We start from the raw sequence: 12,687 nt of genomic DNA on the forward strand, positions 1-12,687 counted from the left end.
TTTTCTTAGCTTTTTTTATGCTCAAGGTTGCTGCTCTACCACTTCAGCCACAGTTCCACTTCTTTTTGCTGATTAGTTGGGAATAGGAGGCTCATTGATTTTCCTGCCCAGGCTGGCTGTGAACCACAGTCCTCAGGTTTGAGGATACTGTGTAGTGCCCTTGGCTTCCTGTGGGAAACTTCTGTCCTATTTACCACCAAAAGATAAAGAGTGTGGGGCAGAAGTTGATCTGTGGTTCAAATAAGAGAGCCTGCTAGCTTTGAATTAAAAAAAAAATACTTGGAAGTCTAATTCTGGTACTAATTGTACACTATTCAAACAAAACAAAACAAAAAAACAAAAACAACTTATGCACAGTGACCAGGTAATAAGGATTCCTAACTGATAACCTGAACTCATTTCCCAAAGCCTTTTTTAGATATATATGGTCATTTGTGTCAGCTGAGGAGAGATTAAAGAACAAGGCTTTACAGGCCAGTTACTCAGGACTTGGAAATCAGGATCCATTGGTAAAGCTTTTCAGAAAATGACTAAAAACTCACTCTTCACAATTCCAAATGGTTCTTCCCTCTGTGCAAGGGAAAGAGGGATGAGAAGGAAGAAATATGGGAACTAAGAACCCTCAAACAAGGTAAGTTATGTTAACTTTATTAGATAAAGTAAAACATAGGTGTACGGTGTGCAATCCAGAAAAGGACATGTCACCTCTGTGTGGATCCCAGTTAATTTAGTTAATCGATGGTAAGGAGTAAAACCCACTATTGTATTTATAGAAAGGAGCTACATGGCAGGCAAGTCAGTTCACTAACCTCAAGGATTTTGAACATAAAGGAGTGAAAGTGTTTGACTCTGTTTGGGTAACAGGAAGGAACAGAGCTGAGGAGGACTGAGATGTGCAGACATTCCCCAAGAAAGATCTCACTGACATCAAGTCTTCAGATGCATGCTGGTTGCCAGTGGCTTATGCCTGTAATCCTACTCAGAAGGCTTAGATCTGAGGATTGTGGTGTGAAGCCATCTGGGATAAGAAAGTTTGTAAGGCCTTTATGTTTTACAACTCAAGAATATTCATATTTGTTGCTAATTGCAACCCAAGGCAGTGCAATAGGATACCAAGCTGAAGAAAATTAGAAAATACACGGACAGGTGTAGAGAAAAAGAAAAAAAAATCAATGAGGACCTGGGGTCCCAAGGCTTACTGGCACTTGGGCCCCAGGTCATACAAGCAATCATATTTATTTGGATTCACACTGGGAAGGTTACCATGGATACATGCAAAAATGAAGCTTCTATATGGCAATCAGAGCCACCACAGTGAGTGAGAAACACTGGTTCCCTTTTTGTTTTGAGAAAGGAGAATGCAACCTAGAGAAAATCCAGACATTTGGTCTATTTTATCTAGCTTCCTAGGTTAAGTTGTCAATTCTTTTACCTCCCAGGCTTCAAGGCCTTTAAAGCACTATGGAAGGGGGCAATAGCTTAACACTCTCCAGAGCTGTGCTTTTTTTTTAATTGTGAAAATACCATACAGAGGAGTTACAATTACATTGACAAGATAGTGAGTACATTTCTTATCAAGCATTGTTGCCTCCTCCTTTGTTTCCCCTTACCATCCCTTCCCCTCTCAACCCCCCTTCCTTCCCCCCACCCCCTACCGAAGTTGTAAAGTTCATTTTTCAACATAACATCTTATACATTTCATTGTTTTAATGGGGTCACCTGTAACCTTATTTATATATTTATTTCTTTTTTTTTTATTGTGAAAATACCATACAGAGGAGTTACAATTGCATGGGCAAGATAATGAGTACATTTCTTATCAAGCATTGCTGCCTCCTCCTTGGTTTTCCCTTCCTATCCCTTCCCATCTCCCATCCCTCCCCATGTCGTGCCCCCCACCCCTCCCTCCAGCTCTTCCTACCCCCCCCAAAGTTGTAAATTTCGCTTTTCGACATAACGTGTTGTACATCTCATTCTTGCAATGGGTCCACCAGTATCCCTATTTAAACAATTTGTTTTTTTTTTCCTTCCTTTCCACAAATTATACCAACATCAACTACAGTGAAAGCAGGGCTAATTCCATGGGGAGGTACATACAAAGCAACAAAGAAATCATTTTATAAATATGTTGGAAACAATCTCAAGAAAGAAAAAAAAAACATTTGAATCCTTATCTTGGGGTTCATTTCACGTAACATCAACTTGTCTGACAGTTTCTGTTTGTCTCAGACATATACTAGTTATTTCAAATAAGGGAAACCATGGGACTTATATTTCTTTGGGCTTGGCTTACTTCACAGAGCTGTGTTTTAACCTTTGCATAGTCAGCTCTCAGCTTTCTGAGTACTATTCAGGTGATGTTCCAACCTCTCAAACCTTTTCCAGGTTCAACAGCTCAGCTTGAGTCTCCTACACCTATTAATATTAATAGTATGGATTACAAACAGTAAAAAGAGAAAAATAACATTATACATTTAAACAGAAATAACTGACTTCATTCATTTATACAGGACAAAAAATTTAGCACTGCTGTTTAAGTCACTCATGGCTTTCATAAAACTTCCTATATACTCCTTAGAGTGTCTTTTTACCTCCCATTTTTATTTATTGCATTTGCATAGTAGTATATCATCCTTAAAATCATATCACCTCATAATTAAAGTTTATCTTGTAAGTAAATACTTGTGAGACTTCAATAAAATATCAAAAAAGCTGAAAGTGGAGCTGTGGCTTAAGAGCTATAGTACAAGCCTTGAGCAAAAGAGGCTCAGGGGCACTGTCCAGACCCAAAGTGGAATCTCTAGTGTCCACACATACACCCCCCCCACCCCAGACCCCACACACAATCAGATGATAATGTCTATGAAGTTCTTCCTTAGGATGATCTTGGTGATGCATTTGTGGTAGTAGACAGCAGAGTCGCTGTAGTATAACACGTGTCTAAGACCTGGCATTAGCAAAGGCTATCATGTAACATATCCAACATAATGTCCAGCTCTCTTGATGGTAGATCTGCACATCTTGGGACTTGATGGGACCCATGTACTCTTCAACTAGCTTTCCCATCCTCTGTGCCACCTGCTGCAATGATTCATTATCCACACCAAATATGCTTTCATAACCTTTCCCTAATTATCTGAATACTGGATGCCAGAGATGTCACGGAGACACTCTGTGGCTATTCCCCTCCCTGACAGTCCATTTTACCTCCTATGCTCTCCTCACAGATGTGGACAATGGTCTCTGAGAGACTTCATGCCTGATCTTGGAGAGATTTAGTTTTATTGTATCCATAAGCTGTGGGAAATCATGCAGTGAAGGGTCCAGGTTAGGAACATAGCTCCTCCTTCTGGAGGTTTTCCTGTATGTTCTCTTGGCCATTGAACAGAAGTGGGGACTCTGAAAGGGAACTTATATGGTGTTCTCTGTCTGTCTTGGTCCATATAACATAGAACCACTTTCCCATCCCTTTAATGATTTAGACATGCTCCATGTGATTTGTGCTGCACTGCTCTCAATGTAGTAACAACGTAGAGGACACAACTGGATGTTGTGTGGATAGCTGTCAGTACTTGGGCATGAGTCCCCTTCCAGGCAGGGCCCATAACTCCATGCTGGGAAAGTGAGAGGAAGATTAGCTGTCTTATATCTGTGTAATCTGAATGACCCCAGGAGGCATTGAGGCCTCCTCTTCATGCCCATGGCCCCTCAGCATATTGATAAAGAATGACACACCATGCCCAATCATCACCAAAATGCTCACCTGGTCCTGGGCATTATCACCACCGTCTCACCCACTTCTAGCAAATTCTCTTTTTCAAGGCCTTGCCAATCCTCCTCCTTGCATTCTCAGTTAAAATACTGCTGTCCATGAATAAAGAGCAGAAGACAAGGAAGCAGGTACCCTAGGGAAAGTAAATACTGGACCTCTTCCATGGTGAGAAGATAATGCAACCTGCAAGTATAGAATAGCGAAGGAGTTAAGATGGTTGTGCACACAGTTTGTGCAGAAAAAATGCCAGACCTAGTATGCCCTGTTCAGAGTTTCAGTCCATAATCGTCTCTAACAAGGACATCTCAGGTACCGATAAACCAAGTTCATAGTGTCTTTCCTTCTTTTATTCTGTGCCTTTCTGGGGCTTGCACTCAGGAAATGGATACTATCCCTGTAGTTTATGTTTTTCCCCTCAAGGCTACTGCTTTACCACTGGAGCCACAACTCTACTTCTAGGTTTTTTTGTACATAATTGGAGATAAAAGTCCTACAGGCTTTCCTACCCAAGTTGGCTTCAATCACTGATCCTCAGCCTCATGAATAGCTAGGATTACAGGCTTGGCCACTGAGCCTGGCAGCAATACTCTTCCTTTTTTATTTCCTTTTCTTTATTTTTTTTGTAAGTTATGGGCCTGAATTCTGGGCTTGGGCACTGTCCCTCATCTCTTCAGATCAAGGCTAGTGCTCTACCACTTGAGCCACAGTGTGCCTTCCAGCTTTCTTTCTGCTTATATGGTACTGAAGAATTGAATTCAGGGCCTCACGAATGCAAGGAAAGCACTCTACCATTGAGCCACCTTCACAGACTCATCTTTCCTTTTCTTAAAAAAAATATTATTAGGAATATGATGTTCAGAGGGGTAACAGTTAAGTCAGTTAAATTAAACAGTTGTCAGGTAATGAATACATTTTTGGGGGACAATTACACCCCTTCCCTTGCTCTCAGTTTATCCCTTCCACTGTGGCTTTTATGTGGTTAACTGGAGGTAAGAGTCTTCCAGACTTTGCTGCCCAGGGTGACTTTGAACCACAATCCTCAGACATCAGTCTGCTGATGAGCTAGGATTAGAGGCTTGAACTTTAAAGTCAGGATGACTGTTCTGAAGATTGTTCTATATTGCCTATGGGCTGTGGGCCTGAATGGACTTAGGCAATGAATGCCAGGCAGGTCTGTCATCCGGAAGCATGTGTCCTACGTAAGCCTGACTGGCTCTCAGAACAGATAGGTGATGCTTTCAGAGCAAGAACCAGTGTGTACTAGCTCAACAGAAGTCCTCACTATATTTATCTCATTCAACAACTACTGGGTTGCTTATATTATCAACACTTTCTTTCTTAAGAACATTTGTATTGTAAGATTGAAGTAACTACAGATTTGTAATGGCCTAGGAATATATGTGTGTTATCAGATTTAATATCCAAACTACATAACTGCTCCGAATCGTTTTATTTATCTTAAAGTAGTTCTTGAATAATACTCTTTATTAGTAATGATATTATTAGTATAAGTATTAAAGTTCTCCAAACAAGTTTCTCTTATTAGATGAATTCTTACAGTGACATTGATATTACTTTCTTTTTGGGGGGGGGTCCAGTCGTGGGGCCTGAACTCTGGGACTGGGCGCTGTCCCTCAGCTCTTCAGCTCAAGGCTAGTGCTCTACCACTTGAGCCATAGCGCCACTTCCAGCTTTTTTCTTATGTGGTGCTGAGGAACCGAACCCAGGGCCGCGAGCATGCAAGGCAAGTGCTCTACCACTGAGCCACCTTCCCAGCCCCAAAGATTCTTTTTTTTTTTTTTTTGGTTGGCCGTGGGGCTTGAACTCTGGGCCTGGGCGCTGTACCTCAGCTCTTCAGCTCAAGGCGAGCGCTCTACCATTTGAGCTACAGCGCCACTTCTTACAGTGACATTGAAAGCATCTTCTGGAGCAGCAATGGAAAAGATACTTGGTGAATACTAAGAATGAGGGATGAGAAGTGTGGAAAACAGAACTAAGAGACTTACAAGTGTGACTGGGAAACATCTTCCACAGAGCAGAATCCCAGACTTTTGAAGGTGAGTCGGTCTGAGAATAGGTCTTCAACCAGTTCACGTGACCACATGGGTGAGTCTCAATGTTGCCACATAGATATTATTTTGATTCCTATATGAAACACTCATGTCTGATGGGCTTTCACAACACCAGATTTATGAAAGTTTGCTGTCTTCTTTCCTTCAATATTACTTCACACTTCACTATTGAGTGCATTTTTTTCTTTTAAAACATGTAAACTCAACACCATCTTTTGGACTGAGGTGTTTCCTGTCTCCCTAAAAATAGCTCTGTTATTTAAGAGGCTTCCTGACAGGTTCCAGTGCCTCACTTCTTTAATACTAGCTACTCATGAGGCTGGGATTTGAAGATCATAGTTGAAGCCTGCCATGGTAGGAGAGTCCATCAGAATCTCATCTCCAATCAATTACCAAAAAAGCCAGAAGTGGAGCTGTGGATGAAGTGGTAGAGCAGCAAAAAAGGCATAAGGGCAGGTTGCACTCAGCCTCAGCCTGAGCCTCAGCCCAGCCTTCAGGCACACACACACACACACACACACACACACACACACACACGTGTCTTGTCCATGGGGTCCCATGAAATCGTTGGAGACCTGTCTTCAAATGGACTCACCCTTATATTCACGCCATTAATGTGGAAATTGGCTCTCAGTCACCTATAGATCTATTGGTTCAGGTTGTGTATTTTGCATCCCACTTCCTCTGCTTGTTTTCTGAGGTGAGTTTTGTAGCTCAAAACAGTTGTCCATACACTTCAAGATGCTGCTTATGGTCTCAGGGCCTGCATTCACAATCCAAATGGAAAAATAAAATATAACCTGAGACCGTCTGCTTACTTTGAGGACCATCTATTCAGGCAAGGGCAGCTCCCTATGAATGGCATACTGGAAGCCAGGCTCAGGGTGTTCAAACAGACAGAAGCGAGGTGTGGAGGGCTTGAGTTGTTCTGAGGAAAAGCAGAGAATGGAGGAAGACAGAGAAACTGGGAAAAGACAATCTACCTTCCCATGTTTCCTTGCAGTTCCTGATCCATAGTACAACCTTTGCTAATTGTTCTGCTGTGTGTGTGTGTGTGTGTGTGTATGTGTGTGTGTGTGTGTGTGTGTCTCCGTGAATGTTTGCATGTACACAGTAGTTCTGGGCCTTGAATTCAAGGGCTGGGCACTGGGATGTCAGGATGAATGTGAGCAAGTATATCATATGCGTGTGTGGAAGTAACTCCATCAAACCTCTCAGTGTGTGCAACTAGTATATACTAATGAAAGTGAAAAAATGATTAAGCAATGCTCAAACTCCTTCCTAAGCTATTTAGAGATAACTTTAAAAAGTATGAGAAAGCATTGTTGGTAGGGGATATGAAAACAGCTGTAGTTAAAACTATGGGATTATTCAAGGCAGGTCCTAGTGGCTCATACTTGTACTCCTAGATGCTCAGGAAGCTGAGAACTAAGGATCATTATTTGAAACCTGCCTAAGCTGGAAAGTTATGACACTCTATATAAGATATACTACTCAGAAAATGCTCAAAGTGGTGCTCTGGGACTCAAGCAGTAGAGTGCCCTAAATTCAAACCACAGGACTGGCAGAAAAAAAAGAAATAGTCCAAACTTAAGATGTCTAGGGAGTTTTAGAATAACTGTCCTATAAAAACAAATTACTATATCTTGGGGTTCATTTGTTGTTTTTGTTTTAGATTTATTATGTAAGTGTTTGGTTTCCTTTGTATATTCTTCCCCCTGTGGTATATCCCCTGTTGTCACTGTACTTGACTTTGATACCCTGCATCTTGTAGATACATTTTTCTAATTTGGGGAGGGGAAGGGAAATAACAAAATGCTAAAACAAGGACACAGGATGACCCGTTGCAACAATGACACCCATAAGACAGTATGTTGGAAATGAACTTTACAACTTCGGGTGGGGAGGAGAGGAGTGTGGGAGGTGGGGGAGGTAAGGGATAGTGGAAGAAAAACAAGGGAAGGGGTAACAATGCTTGACCAGAAATGTACTCATTGCCTTATTTATGTAACTCTAACCCCTCTATAGACTCTTTACAATAAAATAAAATTTAAAAAATGAAAAATAACTAGTTACAGCTAGAGTAGGAAAGGAAAAAAAACCTTTCACCCACTGGCCTGTGGCAACAGTAATTAGAAATACACAGTCAGTACAAATAAATTGCAATCCCCCTACAGATTCATGCCTATGGCTACTTCACCTTCTTTGTCCCCAGGGGAAAGTCAGGAGAAATCAGTACAAGCTTCCCATCCTGTGACAGTCTACTCAATACCTGTACCAAGATTGTCATCTGTAGGATATCAGATGGAAAAAGTCAACATTCCTTCCAAAAGGGTCTCAAATGAGCCTTATAAACCATAGCCTCCTACTGTCCTGATTTAAATCTTATTTCCCTTCCCAAGCTACAAATACATATAAACTTGTGGAGGCCTCTAGAGAGATGGACAAAGACTTATAAAATATATACTATATTTCACACCTGTAGAAAACTAAAACTAGATCCTTATATAGCACCCTGCAACTCCAAATGGATCAAAGACCTTGGAGTCAAAGGAGATAGCCTGAAACCATTACAGGAAGGAAGAGGAAAACCTCTAGGTCTCCTTGGCACATGCCGAAAATTTCTTAATAAAGGCCAAGAAACACATAAAATCATAGAAAAGTTGGACTAATGGGATTGCATGAAACTGCAGAGCTTCTGCATGGCAAAGGACATAGCTAGCAAGATCAATAGAAAGCCCAAGTACTGGGAGAAGATCTTCACTAGCCATACAATGGACAAGGGTCTCATATCTAAAATATATTTAGAACTCAAAAAATTAAATTCCCCAAAAACAAATCCTCAAAGAAACAACTGCCCCATGAATAAGTGGGCTAAAGACTTAAAGAGAAAGGTCTCTGAAGAGGAAATAGGAATGGCCAATAGACACATGAAGAATAAAAATGAAAATCAAGACAATGTTGAGATTCCACCTCACCCCAGTTAGAATGGCTATAATCAAGAACTCTAATAATAACAGATGATGGAGGGGATGTGGTCAAAAAGGAACCTTACTGCATTGTTGGTGGGAGTGTAAACTTGTTCATCCCCTTTGGAAAGCAGTATGGATATTCTTCAATAGACTCCACATAGAGCTTCCCTATGACCCAGAAATCCCACTTTTGAGCATTTACCCAAATGATCGCAAACAAGGCTATATTAAAGCTACCAGCACAATTGTTTATTGCAGCATTATTTACCATAGCTAGGATATGGAACCAGCCCAGGTGTCCCTCAGTAGATAAATGGATCAAGAAAATGTGACATATATATGTATATATACATATACATGTATATATATATATATATATATATATATTTATACACACACACACACACGTACACAATGGAATTCTATGCCTCCATTAGAATTACATCACCCCACTTGTTAGGAAATAGAAAGACTTGGAAAAAATTATATTAAGTGAAGTAGGCCAGGCCCCCCCAAAACGTAGGTCTTATAGTTTCCCTTTTTTTTCAATAACTAGTATATGTCTAGGACAAGAAGAAAAAATCAAAAGTTATGTACATATGACCGTATAGGATGATGTTAAGTGAAATAAACCTCAAGATAGTAACTCAAGTGCTTTTTTCTTCCTTGCTATTGTTTTTAACATATTTATAATGTACTATGTGATTTTTTTTGTTTCTCTGGTATGTTCTTCCTCCAGGGTATTACTCTGTATTCACTGTATTTGTTTCTGGTGACCTGCGTCTTATATGTACATAACAAGATGCTTAAATAAGGATACAGTTTAACCCATTGTAACAATGAGATGTACAAAACACTATGTTGAAAACAAACTTTACAACTTTTGTGGTGGATGGGAGGTGTTGGGAAGGTGGGAAGGGAAAGGATGTTTGGGGAAAAAGAAAGGAGGAGGTGACAATGCTCACTAGGAAATGTGCCCACTACTTTACTCATGTAACTGTAAACCTTCTGTACAATATTTTTACACTAAAAATATTTTAAAAACAGCTTAAAGAATATATACTATGTTTCAATAAATTGAATGAGGATTCATAAAAGGCATGTTTTGAATTTTATTTTTAAAATAAAATGAGGGCTGGGAAGGTTGCTTAGGGGTAGAGTGATTGTCTTGCATGCATAAGGCCCTGAGTTCCATTACTCATCACCACATAAGTCGGAAAAAGCCAGAAGTGGTGCTGTGGCTCAAATGGTAAAGCACTATCCTTCATCTAAAGACCTGAGGGACAGTGACCAGGCCCAGATTTCAGAGTTCAGGCCCAATGACTGACAAAATGAAAGAGAGAAAGAAAGAAAGAAAGGAAGGAAGGAAGGAAGGAAGGAAGGAAGGAAGGAAGGAAGGAAGGAAGGAAGGAAGGAAGGAAGAAAGGAAGGAAGAAAGGAAGGGAGGAAGGAAGGGAGGGAGGGAGGAAGAAAGTTGAGATAGTGTCCAGAGCCAAAGTTCAAGCCCTGAAAAAGTACCCCCTCACCAAACACAAAATCATACACAGGGCTGAGATTCAGCTTAGCAACTTACCATGCATGAGTTTTGATCCCTAAAACAAGGAAAGGGAGGGATTGGGTGAGGGAAGAGAGAGGGAGGGAGAAAAGGATAGGGAGAAATAACAGCATATAGAAAAGAGGGTAGCTCTGCATAATAAATGATATTCACTAGGGTACATGGTCAGGCAAACATTTTCTGTAAAGGAACAGAGTAAGTACATCCAGGCTTTGGGAGTCACATGATATGTCCTAAGTATTCCATTCTTCTGTGGCAGTGTGACAGGGGACACAGATAAAATGAATGCATTATAACTTTACTAACATTCACTGAAACTTGAATTCTATTTTTATTTGAAATATGGCTAGTGTAACTGTGTGTCTGAATTTTTAATTTTATGTAATTTTGCTTACTGTAAGTATTGTCACTTACAACTTTGTGGCTGGCTACTCCACTGAGTAGAACAAGTCTGGCCACTGATGAAGTCTTAGAGCACCTCCAAAGTAATCCAGGAATACAAGCCACGGAAGTCACTCAGCTTTTTGGTAGTCACAGTAAGAAACAGTAAAATAAGAAAATAAATAAAACCTTCAATTAAAAACACCAAAGGAGCTTTAATAAAAATTCAGCAAAATTTATCTAGTATTTAAAGCTTAATCCTCAGATTTCAGCATTCTGAGTAGCTAGGATTACAAATGTGAACTACTCTCATGTGTTTGTTAGTTTTTTAAATACCAAGTCAGCCTTATTACTTACCTGGCACTTCTTACTTACCTGGCAGGGGAGATACTATGGTCATGAAGATGGTTTTCCAGGGCCAGGCTTATCTATTGCACTTCAGATGTGCTGACCCCTGAGATTTCCCCAAATGTGGGAAATTCGACTGTATAATTTGTGGTAGTGGGGGACTGTGTTAGTTCTCTCCACTGGATAGATAGATAGATAGATAGATAGATAGATAGATAGATAGATAGATAGATAGATAGATAGATAGATAGATAGATAGATAGCATTGTATTTTATATTGGCCTCATCTGCTTTCCTGCACTCAGCAGTCACTTGGTCCTAAGGACTACTATAAACGATGAGGTACCTCTAGGACTACTTTGTAGTTGCTAGGAACTACAAGGAGTAGAGAAATCAGCTTGAACTCACCATGAGAAAATAAATGAGGAATTTGGGTGCAGGTGGCTTACACATGTAATCGTGAGATCTGAGGATTGCAGTTCAAAGCCAGCCCATATAGGAAAGCTCATGAGATTCTTATCCTCAATTAACCACCAGAAAACCAGAAGTGGGCTCTGGCTCAAGTGGTAGAGCACTTCACTTGAGCTGAAGAGCTCAGGGACAGTACCCAGAGTTCAAGTCCCATGACTTACAAATAAAAAGAAAGAAAACAAATGAGTGACCAGAGCCAATGGCTCATACCTGTAATTCTAGCTAGTTAGAAGGCTGAGATCTGAGGATCAAGGTTCAACACCAGCCTAGGAAGGAAAATCTATGAGATTCTTATTTCCAATTAAGCACTGAAAACCATAAGTGACAATGTAACTCAAAGTGTTAGAGCACTATCCTTGAGCACAAAAGATCAGGGACAGGATCCAGGACCTGAGTTCAAGCCCAACAACCGACCAAAAAAAAAAAAAAAAAACGGAATGAGAAGCCACCTTAATGAAATAGCTAGGCAAGTACAATATACAGAATAACTCCTCCCTTCCTTCTTTTCTTCCTTCTATTCCTTCACATCCTTTCCCCCTTTCTATCCTAGAACTTAAACTCAGGGCCTCATGCATTTTAGGTAGGTACTTTACCAGATGAGCCATACACCTGCTTTTTTTGGCTTTAGTTATTTTTCTTTCTTTCTTTCTTTTTTTTTTGGGGGGGGTCCAGTCGTGGGGCCTGAACTCTAGGCCTGGGCACTGTCCCTCAACTCTTCACTTGAGCCACAGCACCACTTCTGGCTTTTTTCTTTTTGCTTATGTGGTGCTGAGGAATCGAACCCAGGGCCTCAGGCATGCAAGGCAAGCGCTCTACCACTGACCACCTTCCCAGTCCTCATTTTTCTTTTGTTGGTTATGTAACTTGAACTCTGTGCCTGGGTGTTGTCCCTGAGTTCTTCAGCCCAAGGTGAAGGCTCTACTGTTTGAGCCACAGTACCACTTCTGGTTTTCTAGTGGTTTATTGGTGATATGAGTCTCACTGGGCTGCCTGGCCTGGCTTTGATCTGTGATCTTCAGATTTCAGCCTCCTGTGTAACTAAGATTACAGGCATGAGCCACCTGCGCCTGGCTTGGCTTTAGCTATTTTTGTGGTAGGGTTTTATGTCTATGACCA

At 40.7% G+C, this 12,687-nt stretch overlaps 1 non-coding gene across 1 annotated transcript; it reads left to right on the plus strand.

Moving 5' to 3' along the window:
• The first annotated feature begins 11,119 nt into the window (after positions 1–11,119).
• On the plus strand, positions 11,120–11,282 carry LOC122096484. Its single transcript, XR_006145315.1, has one exon. It is a non-coding gene; the product is annotated as a U1 spliceosomal RNA (small nuclear RNA).
• Positions 11,283–12,687: the final 1,405 nt, after the last annotated feature.

Source organism: Dipodomys spectabilis, unplaced genomic scaffold, assembly GCF_019054845.1.
Source record: "Dipodomys spectabilis isolate Male_0828 unplaced genomic scaffold, ASM1905484v1 ptg000374l, whole genome shotgun sequence".
NCBI classification, from domain to species: Eukaryota; Metazoa; Chordata; class Mammalia; order Rodentia; family Heteromyidae; genus Dipodomys; species Dipodomys spectabilis.